Raw genomic sequence first — 21,180 nt, 5'->3', positions numbered from 1 at the left:
GCCCCCCTCCAATAGGACACTGGGGGCTGAAACCGAAATCCAATCTCAAGAACTCAGGAACCAATCACCTATTGATCTGACAGACTATAAAGGACAAACACGGCCTTTCTTTCTCTCTCTCTCTCACCTGAACCAGTAACTCGCTGCCACAGCTCAACCTGTAGCTCTGTTGCCCGAACCGGAACCAGAAACCAACCAAGTCTTTGCCGGCAACAGAAGAGTTAAACTGGGAGAAGGAGATTGAGCCGTACAAAGAATTCTTTTAAAGGACTTTATTAAATAAAGAACTTTACAGACTGCGCTGCCCGCCTGTGCCCACCTGATCAGTGGAGTTTTACAGCTGGACAAATGACTAAGTCGACTGAATACGAAAGTGTCAGTCATTTAAATAGCTATTTGAGTTTTAAGAAACTTGACCCTTGGAACAAACAGGGCCCTGCTTTCCTCAAAGACTTTGTCTTCAAGTAACTACGGTGGAACCCTGCTTACAAAGAAGATTTTGTGCACAACCTTGGAGCCTTCAAACCAGTGGAAAATCTGTTTGGAAACGACTCTACTTTCGCGAAACCCCAACTTCCAGGTGCATCGACTGAGTGGAAGTTCTTGGACAAAGCCGAACCGGACTTCCTTTGTTCCAAACCACACGGACCTCGTGCCGTGTGCTGTTATCTGAGCCCGAAGCCAGAGAGGCCTCTCTGCGACGAAGTTCAGATAAGTTTAACAGTTTGGAGTTCATGATTCATGACATTTGAGAAATCAATTAGAAATGTTAATCTGTGATTCATAACTCTAGAATGTGTAATATCATTTAGTTTTCTTAAATATAAATGTGTGTTGCATTCAACTGTTTTGTTGATAATTTTAGAAATAAAATCTGTCAACGCCGAGAAATATCTTCTCATTCCTGTTTAACTGTTTAGTCTGAAATTGACACAAGTTAATAGACACCAGATTATAGGTGGCCCTGCCTATCCTTAATCATTGAATAATAATCAGTTAAGGGAAATTGTGGTAACAAGTAATGATAGGATCTTTCTCTCCACCTAAACGTTAATGAGACTGATATATATATAACGAGAAGTTACCTGACATAAATACTAACCTGCGTAGTTATTTAATGTCTGACTAATAATACTAACAAGAGACTCACCTTCATCTTACTAACTGGTATTGTAGTCAATGTGTTTATAACCTCTTTTGTTTAACGATTTGTGTTATCATATGCGATCCCATGGTCTTTGATTTGGTCACGGAAGTGATTTGTCTTTGATTTGTTGATATAGAGTTGAATTTTAATTAGTTTTTCCCTTTTGTATAATTAGTGTAGTGCTACATTTAGTCTTTGTTTTGAATAAATTTGACAATTTATATCTTTGGAATTGGTGTCTGCGTCCAATTATTACAGAAATTGAGTTCTACAAGATTCCAGGATTCGTGATAAGGTGATACTATAAATTCACTTCTTTAATTGAAATTTATAAGTGTACCTTACGCTACAGGTGGAACGGGAGCTTCGTGCCCTGGATGTGCATCCCACAAATCTCCATCAACTGCAAGATGCTATCCTATCAATATGGGCCAACATTTCTAAAGAATGCTTTCAGCACCTTGTTGAATCAATGCCACGTAGAATTAAGGCAGTTCTGAAGGCGAAAGGGGGTCAAACACAGTATTAGTATGGTGTTCCTAATAATCCTTTAGGTGAGTGTATATGGAAAAGGAACAATATGTGTACATCTCTGCATATGGTGCCCTAACAGATGTGCAAGTTACATGACAGACAGACACTCACACACACTTTCAAAGACAGACAGACAGACAGACACTCACACACACTTTCACACACTCACTTTCACAGACAGACAGACACAGACACAGACACACTCACTTTCACACAGAGACAGGCACATTTTCACACAGAGACAGACACACAAACACACACAAACAGACACAGACACACATACTTTGACAGACAGACAGACAGACACATGCATATTATGGGTCTTTGTTGGGTAGTGAAATGGGTAGCATCAGTCGCAGTGTGGGTAATGTCAGGGAGCCAATCATAGTCCCCGTTATTTGCATATCGTGGCGCAAAGCATTCTGGGAAAAGCAACTAAACACGTTTAGTCATGTATTTGTCCATAGTTTACACATGAGATGAAAGAGACAGTATGACGTATTGAGCACCTGGGATTCCTCATGTGTATGTGAGGGGCAGAGGAACCGGATCCCAAGTGTGCGTCCCAGGTGCTATAGGTTTCAAAGCATGCAGGGGAATAGGCACCCCACCCTGACACATATAAAAGACTGGATAGGGAGATATAAATAGCAATAGGGAGACTCTTGTACTTGGTGTGGCTCTATCCATATAGTGGGGCCAGCAGGTGCAGCAATAGAAGCTCAGCCTGGGGAGATGGATTTAGCATTTCCTCTCCATTTTGATAACTATCCATAATCATTTCTGCAAAATACTTCTATGATACCTATGTATGTTTTTTACTTGTACTATATTATACTATCAAGTATCAGTGTACACATACAATGTGACCTGTTACATTAATACAGAGGCCACGGAAGGCCAGATCACTAATAGCCACTGTCCCCTGATATTACACTTTTTTACAATCACTTTGGCACTCATTTCAGAACCTTGATGTCATTTTTCAAAACTCTAGACACTAAACTCACACCCGATGATCAAAATGCACATTTTTCAAAACTCTAACACTTTTTTACAATTGCTTGGATACAATACACATCAACCTCAGATCATTTGTTCATTGAACTAAAATGACACAACTTAACATCAAAGTATTACCATTTCAAAATGCAATTCACACATTACATCTGAGATCACTGTCTATTCATTTCATTACAAAGATCTAACTATCAATTGATACAGCTGCTCAAAATGATAAGTGACTGTTGCATTACTCTTAATGCATAGTTTTATGGAAACTGACAAACAGTATTCCATGTTTCGATCATGAAAGTTTCAGGATAATGAGATCCATTGACACCAATAACCGAGGAGCATGGTTTCTTAGGGTTACCATAGACTTGACTGTGTCTTCTTGTTTGTGAAGGAACAGGACTGTGTTTTCCTGTCTGGGTTCCCGCAGGCTTAAGTGTGTTTGTAAACTGCAGCGTAGGTTTGACCTACTATTAGAAAAAAAAAAAAAAAGGAGCGCTAATTAATTGTTCAATATCTGATACGCCGGTGATAATATAAAATAACATGTTTATAGTTTATAGAAGTTTATAGTGTTTATGGTAAATGAAGAAAAGTCATTAAGTTATATACAAGTTCTATAAATGCAAACATTGAAAAGCATGTTTGTTGTTATTCCTATATAGGATTTAGTATTATTTGTGTTTTCTTGTTTTTTGCTATGTTTTCTCCCCTGTCGTTTATTGTTATTTTGCGGGCTTGCACGCCTTGGTTGTTGTGTACAAAACGATACATAGAAAATGGGAAAACGTGTTACTGTGTGGGAACAGCTCTAGTAAGACGGGCGACCCGCCACTTAAAGGTACACATGTAAGGTACATGTATGATAACTATGGAGTGAAGCGGTGCGTTTGACTGGACAATAGGTGACAGAAAATTAAGGTTTCCAGAAGATTGGACTTTTGATTCAGATAGACTTGAGCACCTAAAAACGGTTTTGCAAAATAGGAATACAAAGCATTAAGAAATGAGAAACCAAAGCTAGCTATCTTAAAACATTTGTTAGAGAAAAGAAAGAAAAGACAACAGGCATAATTCAATCTGAATGCCCCGAAGACAAATTAAAAATATATATATATGTTTTTCAGTATAAATGACAGTCCTCAAGATACTGAAGGAAAATTACTAGATAAGTAATAAATAAGGGTAGTTTGAGACACTGCAGGTCAATATAACATGCCAACCAAAACCATGGTATCTGAATTTACTATGGATATAAATTAATATGTGTCTCTTTGTATGTTTGTACGTTTTCAGTTTGCGCAAGGTAAATGTCCATATTTTGACTTTTTCATGTACTGTATAGTCCAGAATATGACTAAGAGAGTCATAAGTCACAAATAGTTACAGAATGATAGCTAAAAAACGCCAGTTAAATATGTTGTAATAACAGACCTACAAGAAAGTCAGCATTTAACTGTACACAGAATGCTATTGCAAACAGAAATAATAATACAAAATTAAGTTATTTAAATAGGTCTTACGAATACAGAAGTTAAAAGTAACATGTTAGAAATGGAATTAGAGCCAAATTTAGAAATAGGAATCCGAGGCAACCACAAACATTCGGTGAAGGTTTCTTACATATTGATAAATAGATAACCAGATACTCCAGGAAATTAACGATGTGCTCATTTGGAAGCTATGAGTTCCACAATGAAGAGTTTTTAAATCCCTAGAAATAGATCCCTAAATACAATGTGTAGGTAAGAAATTAACTATTGATCAGTTCAATCTGGATTCGGGAACAGTTCTTCTGAACCTGTACTGGTGTAGATTGGACTTCAATAGGAGGAAGTGACACAATAAAGACATGAGCCGCGCAGGAGGACAGTCTTAGTGCCCACGCAGGTTCTTAGTTGGGGAAATCATTGACTGGACACATTTTTTGAAAATGTGCTTTCCTGAAGTACCTGGACATCATTATTCAGATCAATGAAAAGGCTTATTTTCCAAAGATTAAATACATTCATTAACTACAATAATGTAGTGAAATGTATATAAATAGTAATAATACAAATCGATCAAATATAACTTGCATTTTCTTGTAAGAAATTAGGAATAGGAGAAAGAACAGCTGTTGGGATGCAGTGCGATGTTATCCAAAATTGAAAGCGGTTGAGAAAGGAGAGTTTGTTCTGTGTGAGACAAATGTACTGCCACGAGAGACTCTGATGGTGATTGACTGGAATATGAGGGAAAATAATGAAGTTACTACAGGTATAACTAAAGGTGTAACATAACTAATTTAATGAAACATAGTCATGGCAAGTTATAAAACTGTTTGGAAATAGTCCTTTCACAAACAGAAATACCCTATCAATTAGGAAGAGGGGGGCAGGGGGCAAGGGCCGTATGTGCTCCTCTGCTCCCCCTGTTCGCCTGAGCAGACAAGCAGCCTGAGATGAGAGAGAGAGAGAGAGAGAGAGAGAGAAGTCAGAGACAAGGCAGAGACTGTAAGTACGTGTAAGGGTTCATAACTTATTACAAACAGAGCAAGAGTGTAATGAATGGTAATTTACACTGCTTGTATTAATAATGATAATAATATTGATGTTGATACAGACGAATACATCACATACTAGATGACAACCGCATAAAACTAATAATAATGAAAATAGGAATAATAGGAGTATGGAAATAATTTCAAATTATGGTTTATTGGTAAAAAATGAATTGAGAAACAAAGATTAATAACTGCCATCATTTACCCAACTACTATTAACTATGGTGTTGAAGGAGCTGCTGTAATAGTTATTGTAATGTTCTCAGGTATTTAAGTTAGATAAAAGGACAAAGATAAGCACATTGTTTTGAAACTTTGACAACTCCACACAAAAAGAGTATCTACACTAGGAAGTAAAGCTGATTCAATAAACACAGGAGATATGATGCTGCTGACGACAGCTGAGTGCTGTACTGAAATAATTTGATAAATGAGATAAATTGGAATCAAGATTATTATTATTTTGAATTGTCCCTTTACTAGAAACCTTATAGATTGTGCGAATGTCAACTAATGTGATAGAGATGCCTTTTATAAGGACGATCTCTGATGTTGTGTGAACCACACATTGTGTCTTCAGACTGATTTATTCCACATGGCAGATATGCATATTATGAATCGTGTCCTGAAGGAACCGATGTCTGACCCATATGGAGAAGATGCTGGTGTTCTTGTTGAGACACAGTAGGCCGAGGGCGCGGCTTTAAAGACAGCCTCACAGCAACTTGAACAGACCAATGCTGAGGTCCACTACGCTGAAGTGATGCTTGACTCAGTGGAGAAATAAGTTAAAATACTATAATTAAAGGTTTTCCAGATTATAGGAATCTACAATATATTGTGAAACTGCTCAGATGACGTCCGCAGTAGCACATATTCTTCTATTGATAGTTTAATTTATAATGTACTATTAGTGGAGATGTCACATTATTCAAATGAATAGAATGACAGCCATGAAGTCAGAATCAGTCCATTGCCCTTCACTTAAGATTTGTACAATGTATAATGTTTATAAATCAAAACGCAACAAATATATGTACAATACAGTTTACAAACTGAATTTGTAAAAAAGAATGTTTTGCTGACTTTTGTATTCTCTTTGAAGCAACAAAATGTATGTGTTATGTATGTCGTAACTAGGGTTTGACTTTTATGACCTGGGGCTGGATGAAATTTAATTTGAGATGCACTGTAAAAGCTCCAGGAAATTGCAACTGGCCACTGCACCTTCCATAAGAGAGCTCAAACATTTGCTAATGCATTGGTTGCCTCACAGGCACTCTTTCCCTGGTTTGCCCATGTGGCGCATGGTGTTGGCCACACGGGCAAAGGGGGGATGTGTGCATCAGTCTTTTAAATTGGTTTGCCCCAGGTTTTATAGTAACAGCTTAGCAATATTGTAGAACTTGCCACATTTGTCAAGCTCATAATCCTGCAATATGCAAATAGATTGTGTTCAAAAGCTTAAATGTTGTGGATATGAATATATACTTGTAATAATATATAGATGTTCTAAATGGGTTGAAGCCTATCCCGTAGGAAGGCTGAAGTAGTAAAAGTAGCAAAAATACAGTTAAGGGATGTTATATGTATATTTCGCATTCCAGGGAAATTTCCAGTGATAGGAACACTCACTTCACTGGGACAATAGTGCAGGAACTATGCAAAGCCCTGCGAGGTAAACAACATTTTCACTGCCCCATCAGGCTCAGTCAGCTGGAGCAGTGGAGAAACAAAATGGGATATTAAAGAATAAGCTGTCTAATATATGCAAACAAACAGGACTCAAACGTCCAGATCCCCTTCCTATAGTCCTAATGACAATGAAATCGTCAGCAAATTGAGAAAAACAGGTCTTTCTCCGTGTGAGATTATTATGGGATGACTTATGAGACTCTCCATCACTCCTCCATTGTCTGTAAGGGAAATGGACATCCACTTGATGGATGATGCTATGTTGTCTTTTTGTATGGGACTAACACGTGCTTTCGAAGCTGTCCATTCACAGATGAAAGCCGCCCAGACTGAACCATCCCAGCAGGTTTACCACCCCTTCCAGCAAGATGACTGTGTATATCAAAGCACACAAGAGAAAGTCCTCCCAACAGCCCAGGTGGACAGGGCCCTACCAGGTGCTCCTGACCACCCACACAGCTGTGAAGTGCCTAGGAACGACGACATGGATCCACTCCTCACACTGCAAACTTGCCAATCGAGGCGATCAGCACAACCCTGGTGGAGAACAGAGGGATAAAGGAATTGTTCTTCCACATCAGATTTGACATTACTGTATGTATGCAGGCCCTTGTAATTGCTTTTCCAATACTGCCAACTGGTTATTGATGATTGATTTCACATTGTGGTACGAGTATCGAGTGAAATGCGTGCTATCCACCTCAACAACACAGCGATAACATGGAGCCGGCAGGTGATCCAGGTCACAATAGAGGTCAAGCAGTGGGAGGAGGAAGACGTGGTGGTCAAAGGTGTAGCGTAAGGTACACTTATAAAATTCAATTAAAGAAGTGAATTTATAGTATCACCTTATCACGAATCCTGGAATCTTGTAGAACTCATTTTCTGTAATAATTGGATGCAGACACCAATTCCAAAGATATAAATTGTCAAATTTATTCAAAAACAAAGACTAAATGTAGCACTACACTAATTATACAAAAGGGAAAAACTAATTAAAATTCAACTCTAGATCAACAAATCAAAGACAAATCACTTCCGTGACCAAATCAAAGACCATGGGATCGCATATGATAACACACAAATCATTAAACAAAAAAGGTTATAAACACATTGACTACAATACCGGTTAGTAAGACGAAGGTGAGTCTCTCATTAGTATTGTTAGTCAGACATTCAATAACTATGCAGGTTAGTATTTATGTCAGGTAACTTCTCGTAATATATATATATCAGTCTCATTAACGTTTAGGTGGAGAGAAAGATCCTATCATTACTTGTTACCACAATTTCCCTTAACTGATTATTATTCAATGATTAAGGATAGGCAGGGCCACCTATAATCTGGTGTCTATTAACTTGTGTCAATTTCAGACTAAACAGTTAAACAGGAATGAGAAGATATTTCTCGGCGTTGACAGATTTTATTTCTAAAATTATCAACAAAACAGTTGAATGCAACACACATTTATATTTAAGAAAACTAAATGATATTACACATTCTAGAGTTATGAATCACAGATTAACATTTCTAATTGATTTCTCAAATGTCATGAATCACAAACTCCAAACTGTTAAACTTATCTGAACTTCGTCGCAGAGAGGCCTCTCTGGCTTCGGGCTCAGATAACAGCACACGGCACGAGGTCCGTGTGGTTTGGAACAAAGGCAGTCCGGTTCGGCTTTGTCCAAGAACTTCCACTCAGTCGATGCACCTGGAAGTTGGGGTTTCGCGAATGTAGAGTCTTTTCCAAACAGATTTTCCACTGGTTTGAAGGCTCCAAGGTTGTGCACAAAATCTTCTTTGTAAGCAGGGTTCCACCGTAGTTACTTGAAGACAAAGTCTTTGAGGAAAGCAGGGCCCTGTTCGTTCCAAGGGTCAAGTTTCTTAAGACTCAAATAGCTGTTTAAATGACTTTCGTATTCAGTCGACTTAGTCAATTGTCCAGCTGGATGGCTGGGCACAGGCGGGCAGCGCAGTCTGTAAAGTTCTTTATTTAATAAAGTCCTTTAAAAGAATTCTTCGTACGGCTCAATCTCCTTCTCCCAGTTTAACCCTTCTGTTGCTGGTAAAGACTTAGTTGGTTTCTGGTTCCGGTTCTGGCAACAGAGATACAAGTTGAGCTGTGGCAGCGAGTTACTGGTTTAGGTGAGAGAGAGAGAGAGATGCCGTGCGTTACCCTTTATACGCCTGTCAGATCAATAGGTGATTGGTTCTTTAGTTTGTGAGATTGGATTTCGGCTTCAGCCCCCAGTGTCCTATTGGAGGGGGGCTTGATTTATGACTGATGTCAATCCATGCCATCTTTTGGAAATGCCGGTTGGCACGGGTTCGTAGCTCTGTGTCGGGATTTCGGCTCTCGTCCATTTCAAAGAGTTTTTATTTCCTACAGGCCCCCTTCCCCAGACATCTCACAGCAGGGATTCCAAGCTATTTGGCCCATTCTTGGTGCCATCCTCCCAAGACTGTCACTTTGATGTAAACCAGTTCACATGCTGATGAGTTAAGGAAATCTGATAAATTTGGGGGGGAGAGGTCTTCTTTAGATCAGTGCTTCAGCTCAGAGCTAAAATGCTCTTATCAGAATACACCCAACATAACGCTACACTGGTTAATTCTGTTCTGGGAAAACCACAATCCTGCAGGTTTAATAAGTCTCTCTACACATCAGTCCCTGAGTACCTTCAACCAATGGTCATTTTGACCAATTAAGCCCAAGAATTGAGTCAATTAAGTTGTCATGGACTACCCAGTGAAGACGTGAACTCACGACTAGGTCACACTGTGAGCTCACCAGAGCAGACATTACACTGAGCTCACTGTGAGCTCACTTAGCGCTTTTCCAGCGACATGGTGCCGGTGCTGGAGCCGGAGCTGCTGCTCGGCCTGGGATCCAGCTGATCTTTTTTGAACCGGCCCGCTTTTCCACCGGTTTTGACGTCACTGGATGTGGGCGTTCCCAAGCATGGAGTAGAAGTGGAGAAACACAGCAATAGTAATCAGCACCGAGGCGACTGCGTCTTTAAACTCCATTTAACATCACAATCAAACTCATTCCGCGTCTATGGCAAATCGTAACCCTAATGTTACAAATGTTCCCTAAACACCTATTTTGCAGGATCAATAAAAAATTATTAGGATTTTTTAAACTTTTACTGACACACATAGTTAATAGCAATGTGTTATAACTTTACCGAAAATAATAATCTGTATATCTGTAATTGTTTAGACGTTATTAAGATATAATGCATCTTTCACATAGGGATCATTTGTAACATGTTAGGAAAAACAAACAAATGATTTGAAAATATTCATAATTACAGCATACAATTTGTCAGGCTTCATAAGAATGGTATTTATTATAAAAATCAAGCAAATAGCATTTGTGGTTCACGAGAAAATATATATATATATATAATCAAAGCTATCAGACTATAGCAGCCGGTGTATGAAGACACATACGATTATACAGCATTATTTGGCAGCTTCGCAAGACCTAATTTGAAACGTTGTTGGTAAGTTAGATAATTAGTGGGGACCCGCTATTTGCAGTTCTTCCCCTCCATAATTGCTAAAATAAAGTTTTACTGACATTTTATTGACCCTACCACTGCATAGGGCACATCTGTAACATGAACGCTACTGAATGGCACATACATTGAAAACTACGGAGAACTGAGACAAATCCACTTTACACTTCATAAATAATCTTAAAACGTTTCCAACCAAGGCAACACCCACTTGAAATACGTTCATTCTCATTTTTGGTAAACAAAAAGAGAGATTGTCACATATGTTCCCTATGATGCATCTACAGAGAGAGAGAGACAGACAGACACTAACTCTCTCACTCTCTCTCTCTCTCTCTCTCTCTCTCTCTCTCAGCTGGGAGTGTGTGGGAGGGGTCTGCAGTGAGCGGGAGTGCTGCTGAGAGCTCTGTCCTTTGGCTGCGTTTTTTTGTTGCTTTACTTTTTTCAGTTTGTTTATTTTGTCTTCTGTTTTCAGTGCTTTTCTTATTGTGGGGGAACAGGGGAGGGGAGGGGGGAGTACCGGTAGTTCTTCCCGGGTCGGGGGGTCGGACCCCCTGAATGCGTCTTTTGAAAAACTGACCCGACGCCATGGAGTCAAGATCGCTCCGGTGCAGTTCTGCCCCCTAGAGCAGTGTGTGTTAGCGGTTGGGGAGGTAGCAGGGTGTGAAAATATCAAGTCTGCTGCCATTGTTATCTTCTTAAAAACCACTGATCTGCTCAATCAGCTAGTGGCTAATGGCACAGTGTTAGACGACACTTTCACCCCGGTGTTGCCGCTCGCTGCTCCTGCCCGGAAGGTAACGCTGTCTAACGTCCCTCCGTTCATCCGCACCGGCTCGGGCAGCTGATGTCCGGCATTAAGAGGGTCCCGCTGGGCTGCAAAGCCCCGCAACTGAAACACGTCGTGTCCTTCCGAAGGCAGCTGTATATGATCCTCAATAACATCAATGAGGATCTTAATGTCTCCGAAGTTGGATCTCTCTTGCTGCCACCACCACGAAGATTGCTCTTTAGTAATGTTGGAAAGTCAAAGACAGCAACCGTCAGGGTTCTTGCATATGACGTATTCGTGCTGCACCTCTCTGCAAGGATCCAGGACAGTTTGTCAATGTAAACTCCAGTGCCTGGGAATATTTCCACCTAAAAGACAATGGTAAATAAAAAACAAGTATATCCCCAAACTATTCTTATATTATGTTAAGTGGAATACATTATCAGTAAGGCTGTGATTTTGTTACAGAAATGTGTTATTAAAGACCACAGTATGTCTCAATTCTAAGTTTATTAATTTACAGACATAATAAAGTCAGTGAATCTGTGACACCCATAATTCAATTACATTCTTATTATCAACTATAACTATGAATATAACTGATAATGTAGCATCATTAGATTGTTTACAACCAATATTTGTTTTCAATATATATATTTTTACCTTGTCTTTGTAATATTGTAGACCAAGAGTGTTATACCTGTTTTGGTGATTCTTTGTCAGATTCAGAACAATTTGCTGTGGGGCTGTCAGAACCACTTGATGGTGACACACTTTTGTCTTCATTGCTGATAAATGTGGCTTTTGTTACAATTTTTTTCAGATTGTCCAAAAGGTCTGGAATCTCTGGAGAAAAAAACCTTAGTATTAAATGATAATCATTTCTAGTAATATATTTAATACAAAGTGAAAACAAAACCATCAATGCCTGCAATTATACTTGAGAGACTTGCTCTATGTTATTGGCAAACTGACCTTTTTGTGGGTCATTAACATTAGCTACGAAAAAAATAAAAGAGATAAAATACAACAATTACCAGGTCTAATGTAATGCATATAGTCATTAATGTAGGATTATGAAGTTATGTTGAAAAACTTTATTTAATAATCAGTATTATTAAACTATTAGACAGTGCACATTAAGAGTCTGTATTGTGGTTCTAGATTACTTCAGTATGATCAACTATAATACATTACTCTGGAATCTAAATTACTGAAGAATAACATTTATCAAGGTAAGGAATTATTTGCTATAAATAAAAAAACTTACCATCAACCATACGGTTTCGAAGACATTGGTTTTCATTTTTAAGTCTTGTGTTTTCCTTTTCGAGCTGCTTAACGTTTTGCTGTAGCTCAACTTCACTGGACTCTTTAAATGTCTGTAGAATATGACGGGATCTAATTCTTGAAGCTCCATCGGTTTTCTTTCTTATTTTGTGCTGTATTCAGAGAGAAAAAGAGTTTAAAATGAATATATATATATATATATATATGAAAATGATTTAAAAAACACAATCCTGCAATACATTTATTATCGTCACTGTAATTATCTCACCGGTAACTGTGGTTCATCAAGGTCACTATCATCTGAAATTTGAAGTTTTTTGTTTGGTTTAGGTACTGTCTTCATTTTAGGACAGGGCATTTTTGTTAGGTCATTAAGTTTTCTTCTTAGTTCGCCTTCTTTTCCTAAAATAAAAATAAAATAAATAAAACCCTGCATTATGTCCACAGATATTTGGGGATTATATTTATTTGTCATAAAAATACTGTGCTTTGACCATACAAATTAAGATGAACAGCCAACAGTGAATCAAAACTGAAGTTAAATTATATCTGGTTTAATTTATTTTGTGATTTGGGGGATTTTATTGTAAAGCACAACACACAATAAATCGTTCTTACAAATGCCAGTCAAGTATGACGAGTTTTTAGCGCCCTCACCACCACCTACCATGTTATAAGAGTATGTTAGAAGTACAACACATTAATAACTTAAACATTCATTTCAAATATACTGTGATTGTATATATCAAATAGCATGTAAAGACTTTAATGTTTTTTTTTTTAAATAAACATTGTTACCAGTCATAATGATCTGCGCTTCATGGACAGGCCATCCACCTTTTGGAGGTTTGTTCGTGTCTCTCCACTCTGCTCTGAAGTTTCGAGTCGTCTCTTCGTCATCATCAGCAATGCTGAATAAATCAAAATTGCGAAAGCAAGCAGTGGGAATCACGCTGTAAGAGTCTTTGTCGACCCCGCTTTCCCACTTCACCAACGCGTGCATCACCGCCATACTACCTTCACCTTCTCGTCCGTTTTTTCTGCGCGTTTTTCCCCCGACAAGTCACGGCACAAAAAACAGTCCCGCTCTGCATTCTGGTACTTGGCGTTCTTAATAACACCAACAGGGTGTAATCGCATAGACCACTCGAGTATAAAGTACTACATATCCCATCTGTTACAGTTTTTTTTCTTCTTCTGAAACTGCAAGCGCACTACATAAAGTTTGGCAAATGAAGAAATTTGGATGATGAGTTTACAATCTTATAAACAGTATTTAAGTAAACCTAGATATGCAATTCCAAAAAGAACAGCATCGAGATGGAGAAACAGGATACAAAAATAATAATACAATGTTTATACTTTTTGTATTTTAATTACAGTATGTAATTATTGCCTTTTGATTTACATTTACAGAAAAAGAACGGCGGCAAACGTGGACTACCCAACAAGAAGCAACAAAGTTACTAAAATATCAGATTCTCAGGTAAGCTTCATGCAGCCATACATGTATAATTATAAAATCAATCCAAAAAATAGACCTTGTTTACCCTACAACTGATTTGAGTGTTAATTCTATTTAAGATATAAAAAAATATTTTGTCTTCTGAACTAATAATCTGTGAACATTCTATTATCTCTATAATTTTAATTAATACATTTATTTTATTATTGGTGGAACATTATATTTTTCAGCTCAGATGATTTCACGTACCATCAATTTTTCTGTTAATAAATGTGCAAAAACAAATCAGATGGATAGGCCCCTACATATGAACATTAAGTTAAAGGCCTAGAGTGAGTGTTCTTCACTTCCAGTCATGGCGGGCCACAATCCAGCTCTTTGTAACTCATCAACAACCAAAGACCTGGGAAAAGGGTTAAATGGCTTCAGTTAAGCCAATTAGGTAATTAAGAGCTCAACTGGAAAAAAAAACAGCAGGCATAGGGGTACTTTAGGACCACAGTCACTGATATAACCTACAATGTTGTTGTAATGAAAATCAGCAGACAGTGGGCCTCCTCCAGGACTAAGGTTGAGAAGCACTGGTCTTGAAGACCACAATAACAATCGACCTCAAGGGCTAGGGATATTCGAGGTGATGCTAAACCAGTCCTGAATGTTTAAATATAATGTTATTTTCTTGTAGTGTGCCGTTGCTGTTAATGCAACCAGTTATATTGAGCCATCAAATACAGAAGCTTACGAAAGACATCAACATGTAAATTTAGTTGTAAATTTAAAGTGTGTGTGAAAAGTATTTTGTATATGGAGATTAACCCATAGTTTCACAGATAAATTGTGGACCAGTGATATTCAGGATCTTCAAAACAAGTCCTGAATGCTCAAACTTAACACTTCTTTTTTTAGAGTGTCGTTGCTATCAATCCAGCCAGTGATGTGGAGCCATCAGATACAGAAGCTGATGAAAAACAACATGTAAATTTCCTAAATTAATATGGTGCATCAAAATACTTATTTAGCACTTTCAACTGTTTCTTTGTGATTCCTAAAATTACTTTACAGGCTGGGGCTGGGGGAAGACACTGCGCCCGCCTGGAGAAGCCTGTACAAGCCCCCCTCAATAAGAGAGCTGGCAATCTGCAGTGGAGGGTGTTACACACCATTATTGCTGTCAATTCTTTTATTACTGTTCTTAACCCTGCTGTGTCCGACGCCTGCCCATTCTGTGCTCAGAGAGAGACCGTGTTTCACTGTTTCAGCACTTGCTCTCGGTTGTCACCCATTTTTAGTCTTTTAACTCGTCTTTTTACTGATCTTAACCTGATTTTTAACACAAAGGTTTTTATTTTAGGGGCGCGATACACCAGAAGGACCAAACATGTGGACCAGCTGGTAAACTTCTTGCTGGGCCAGGCTAAAATGGCCGTCTATAAGACTAGGAAGAACAGAGTGTGTGGGGAGGGCAGTGAGGATGCAGTGAGAGTGTTTGCCATGCTGGTCAAGTGCAGAGTCAGACTAGAGTTTAACTATTACAGGCTGATTAATGATTTGGAGAGTTTTGAACAGGTCTGGTGTATTAATGATGCCCTTTGTGAATTGTATGACGGGGAGTTGGTTTTTATTATGTAATTCATTTATAGGGTTTAGTATTTGATGGTTGTTTTGTTGTGTGTATTGGGTTGCTTTCTTTAAAAGTGTACAGATCAGTGGCGGAGTTAATGCTTGTTGGGGGAGACAAACAAAGGGGAACACTATTTTTTATTTATTTATTTATTTTCTTTTGTATGAATTATTGCGTGTTGCAAACAGGCAATGAAGTCTGATAAAAGTCAAAAAGTCTCTCTCTCTCTCACACACACACACACAGCCAGCAAGACACACAGAGCCAGCCAGCTCAGCGATGACATCACAAACATCTCTCTCAGGTGACTCCTATGACATCACAGAGCACGTACATTCCGTTGCTTGCCGTCTGTCAACCACTCAGTCACTGCCAGCCAGACTGGCTGGCTGACTGGATGGTGGGGCTGCTTGCTGCTGCTGCGTACCTTAGCAAGCTTATTTGCTTGACCGGCCTTCCTCCTCCGCCCACATGCCCACCTATGTCCGATCTGCTGTTCACCTGGATCACAGCTCCGCCCCAACAAGGCAGAGCCTCCCAAGAATGGTACAAACTCACCCACGATCCCCTCCACGGAAAGCTATAGCAAAAGGCAAAAGCATTATACGTAATGAAGAGGAACCCGAGTCCAAGACGCATCCGACCAGCCATACATATTTGTGTGTATTAAAGATCACATTTTATTACATTTAGATTTTCTGTACTTTATTACATCTTTTTGTGATTTTTAAATGTATTGTTTCTTTTCCTTATATATGTATGTATGTATGTATGTATGTATGTATGTGTGTGTGTGTCTGTGTGAAAGTGTATGTGTTTGTGTGTCTCTGTGTGAAAGTGAGTGTGTGTGTGTCTGTCTCTGTGTTTGTGTGTCTGTCTCTGTGTGAAAGTGAGTGTGTGTGCGTGTGTCTGTCTGTGAAAGTGTGTGTGTGTGTGTGGGTGTGACAGTGTGTATGAGTGTCTGTCTGTCATGTAACTCGCACATCTGTGAGGGCACCATTTTTGCAGAAAGAGATGTACACATTTTGGAGCAACATATGCTGCCATCCAGACATCGTCTTTTCCAGGGACGTCCCTGCATTTTTCAGCAGGATAACGCCAAACCACATTCTGCCCAGATTACAAGCGCATGGTTGCATAGGCAGAGAGTGCGGGTGCTAGCATGGCCTGCCTGCAGTCCTGACCTGTCTCCGAATTGAGAATGTGTGGCGCACTATGAAGTGCAAATTAAGACAACGAAGGCCCTGTGCAGTTGCGCAGCTGAGGAAATGCATAATGGATGAATGGGGGGAAATCCCACTTGCTAAACTTAACCAAGTGGTGTCTTCAGTGCCCAAGTGCTTAATAAGTGTTATTAAAAGAAAAGGTGATGTTACATAGTGGTAAACAGTCGACTGTCCCAACTTTCTTGGTTTCTTTTCACTGCTAATGAGATGCTGTAGAGTGAGTTAGTTATATTGCTTTCAGGAGCTCTAATCGTATTGATGAGTTCATGCAGCATTTGTAATTGAATTTCAAAAAGAAATCCTTGCTGTCTGGCCTGTGTGTATGAGATGTACTCTGTCAATCTTTGGCTAACAACTGAAACATTGGTAGAACAGAAATGGCAACATAAAAAAGAAAAGTACATTTTAAAAGAGCACATTAAATAGGATGAATATACAGTTTTTTACAATCACTTTGTCACTAATTTCAGAACCTTGATGTCATTTTTCAAAACTCTAGACACAAAACTCAAAACGGTCATCACTTGTAACACAGGCTGTCCAATGTTCAAAACATTGCATTGTGCATTCATATCTTTAAAGAAACCTTGCACTTGCAGACTTGTTGGTTCAAATAATTCATTTATCATGAAATACCATAGTAACATTTATTTAGATCACCCACAGAGAAGATACCGATAGTTTCACTGTGTAGTTGTTCGTACAATCATTAAATATTGTAGTACAAAATATGTGATACATGTTTCATTATGGTACTACACATAAATACATCACTGTAAAAGGACTAGTAGAGAGAATACTACAGACACAGTGGAATCATTGAACAAAATCTGAAATGTATTGATGCAATACAATCAAATCACACCATAGGTTTCTTTGAAGCCATGCAACAATAATTAGCTACAAAAAAGAACAAAACTACAGTAAAATGTCAACTGCAGTGTTCCTCACCTGGCTTAGTGTAAAACAAAGGATTGATTACTGTACTTCTGAATTTCCATCAGCCCTGTGTTCAGGTTCAGGTTCTCACAACCATTTTTCACAAGAGGCATCTTGAAACTGAACATACCTGAACATACTCAGTCATCAGCTGCTTCACTCTGTCTGCATTTCTTTCAAAAGGCACACTATACTCTGTGCTACACATTGGTATGCAGTATACAGTCATTTGACAATTGAGAGTAGCCTAATGTTTAGTGCATGCTGAAGACTTGCCGCTTCTCAGTACGGAAATTTCTGATGATTGAGGCCACAGTTGATCCTGAGTTGATTCTGAGGTTTGATTGAATCATTGTAGCTGCCTCAGTCATGGTCATGCCATGATTTACAACATGCTCTACAACTATTTCTCGGATTTCACTGGACACTATTTGCTGTTGCTGCCGCTGTCTGGTCCGTGGCCTTGTCCTCTACCACGTTCCCCCAACACCTCTCAAATGAGGCCCATGGCTGCCTCTCTGGTGAGGCCTAAGCCCTCCTCTATGACGAGGCCCACGACCACCTCTCAGAAAGGGTGCATGTCCCCTTCCATTCCTTTGACCACCACGTCTTCCTCCTCCCACTGCTTGACCTCTATTGTGACCTGGATGACTTGCCGGCTCCATGTTATCACTGTGTTGCTGGGGTGGATAGCACTCATTTCACTCGATACTCGTACCACAATGTGAAATCAATCATCAATAACCAGTTGGCAGTATTGGAAAAGCAATTACAAGGGCCTGCATACATACAGTAATGTCAAATCTGATGTGGAAGAACAATCATCTTCAACCAGGTTGGAGCGTTAGTTGCAATGCCTTTAATACATGCAGCGTGGAGAGGAACAGTGACTCAAGTAGATCCCAAAGTCGCTCTGCCTTCATTTTAACAGTCAGAGCTTTTATACACAAAAATCAAAGAGCTGGTTATAATCAGAAAGTCATTACTATGTTATCTTAAAAGTTAGCTAAGCAGAATTTATATCATTATAGGACAGAGTTCATAGATCAACACATGGATTAGGGAGCAGGCACTTCAATCATACTGTTTGACATTGTCTCCAAGATTCTCATCGTAAATAACAAACAGAAATCAAACTACCTTCTGGCCTGACCTTCTAGCTTGACCTTATCTTTCTTAAGTATACAAGAGAGAAAAACAGGTATTAGAGAAAAAATTTCTAACTTTCCTTCCACACTGCAAACATGGTGTGGAAAAGTGCTACATGATGATGAATGATGATGAAATATTACATCCATAGATAATGTAGTCCAACTGGTTCATGCTCCTCGTTTATTGATGTCAATGGATCTCATTATCCTGAAACTTTCATGATCGAAACATGGAATATTGTTTGTCAGTTTCCATAAAATTATGCATTAAGAGTAATGCAACAGTCACTTATCATTTTGAGCAGCTGTATCAATTGATAGTTAGATCTTTGTAATGAAATGAATAGACAGTGATCTCAGATGTAATGTGTGAATTGCATTTTGAAATGGTAATACTTTGATGTTAAGTTGTGTCATTTTAGTTCAATGAACAAATGATCTGAGGTTGATGTGTATTGTATCCAAGCAATTGTAAAAAAGTGTTAGAGTTTTGAAAAATGTGCATTTTGATCATCGGGTGTGAGTTTAGTGTCTAGAGTTTTGAAAAATGACATCAAGGTTCTGAAATGAGTGCCAAAGTGATTGTAAAAAAGTGTAATATCAGGGGACAGTGGCTATTAGTGATCTGGCCTTCCGTGGCCTCTGTATTAATGTAACAGGTCACATTGTATGTGTACACTGATACTTGATAGTATAATATAGTACAAGTAAAAAACATACATAGGTATCATAGAAGTATTTTGCAGAAATGATTATGGATAGTTATCAAAATGGAGAGGAAATGCTAAATCCAGTCTCCCCAGGCTGAGCTTCTATTGCTGCACCTGCTAGCCCCACTATATGGATAGAGCCACACCAAGTACAAGAGTCTCCCCATTGCTATTTATATCTCCCTATCCAGTCTTATTGGTGTCAGGGTGGGATGCCTATTCCCCTGCATGCTTTGAAACCTATAGCACCTGGGACGCACACTTGGGATCCGGTTCCTCTGCCCCTCACATACACATGAGGAATCCTAGGTGCTCAACACGTCATACTGTCTCTTTCATCTCATGTGTAAACTATGGACAAATACATGACTAAACGTGTTTAGTTGCTTTTCCCAGAATGCTTTGCGCCACGATATGCAAATAACGGGGACTATGATTGGCTCCCTGACATTACCCACACTGCGACTGATGCTACCCATTTCACTACCCAACAAAGACCCATAATATGCGTGTGTCTGTCTGTCTGTCTGTCTGTCAAAGTATGTGTGTGTGTGTCTGTGTGTGTCTGTGTCTGTCTGTCTGTGTGTGAAAGTGTGTGTGTGTCTGTCTGTCTGTCTGTCATGTAACTTGCACATCTGTGAGGGCACCACTAATGCAGAAAGAGATGTACACATATTGTTTATTTTCCATATATATGTATGTATGTATGTATGCATGTCCAATTGCATTGACAATACAAATGAATTGAATTGAGAGGGAGAGAGAGAGAGTAAGAGAGAGAGAGAGAGAGACAGACAGACAGACAGAGAGACACACACACACACACACACACACACACAGAGAGCCAGCCAGCCAGCTCAGCGATGACATGACGAGCCTCTCTCAGCTTACTGCTATGACATCACAGAGCACGTACATTTCGTTTAACAAATCGTTAAACAAAAAAGGTTATAAACACATTGACTACAATACCGGTTAGTAAGACGAAGGTGAGTCTCTCGTTAGTATTATTAGTCAGACATTAAATAACTACGCAGGTTAGTATTTATGTCAGGTAACTTCTCGTTATATATATATCAGTCTCATTTACGTTTAGGTGCCGAGAAAGATCCTATTTGTTACCACAATTTCCCTTAACTGATTATTATTCAATGATTAAGGATAGGCAGGGCCACCAATAATCTAATGTCTATTAACTTGTGTCAATTTCAGACTAAACAGTTAAACAGGAATGAGAAGATATTTCTCGGCGTTGACAGATTTTATTTCTAAAATTATCAACAAAACAGTTTAATGCAACTCACATTTATATTTAAGAAAACTAAATGATATTACACATTCTAGAGTTATGAATCACAGATTAACATTTCTAATTGATTTCTCAAATGTCATGAATCACAAACTCCAAACTGTTAAACTTATGTGAACTTCGTCGCAGAGAGGCCTCTCTGGCTTCGGGCTCAGATAACAGCACACGGCACGAGGTCCGTGTGGTTTGGAACAAAGGCAGTCCGGTTCGGCTTTGTCCAAGAACTTCCAC

General features: G+C 38.9%; 1 non-coding gene across 1 annotated transcript; it reads right to left on the bottom strand.

The window, feature by feature from the left end:
* Positions 1–16,129: 16,129 nt before the first annotated feature.
* On the bottom strand, positions 16,130–16,244 carry LOC136723188 (U5 spliceosomal RNA). The gene has a single exon (XR_010806616.1). It is a non-coding gene; the product is annotated as a U5 spliceosomal RNA (small nuclear RNA).
* Positions 16,245–21,180: the final 4,936 nt, after the last annotated feature.

Source organism: Amia ocellicauda, unplaced genomic scaffold (assembly GCF_036373705.1).
Source record: "Amia ocellicauda isolate fAmiCal2 unplaced genomic scaffold, fAmiCal2.hap1 HAP1_SCAFFOLD_153, whole genome shotgun sequence".
NCBI lineage: Eukaryota > Metazoa > Chordata > Actinopteri > Amiiformes > Amiidae > Amia > Amia ocellicauda.
Note: the sequence above shows the minus strand (reverse complement) of the source record. Positions and strands in the feature narration are given on the sequence as shown.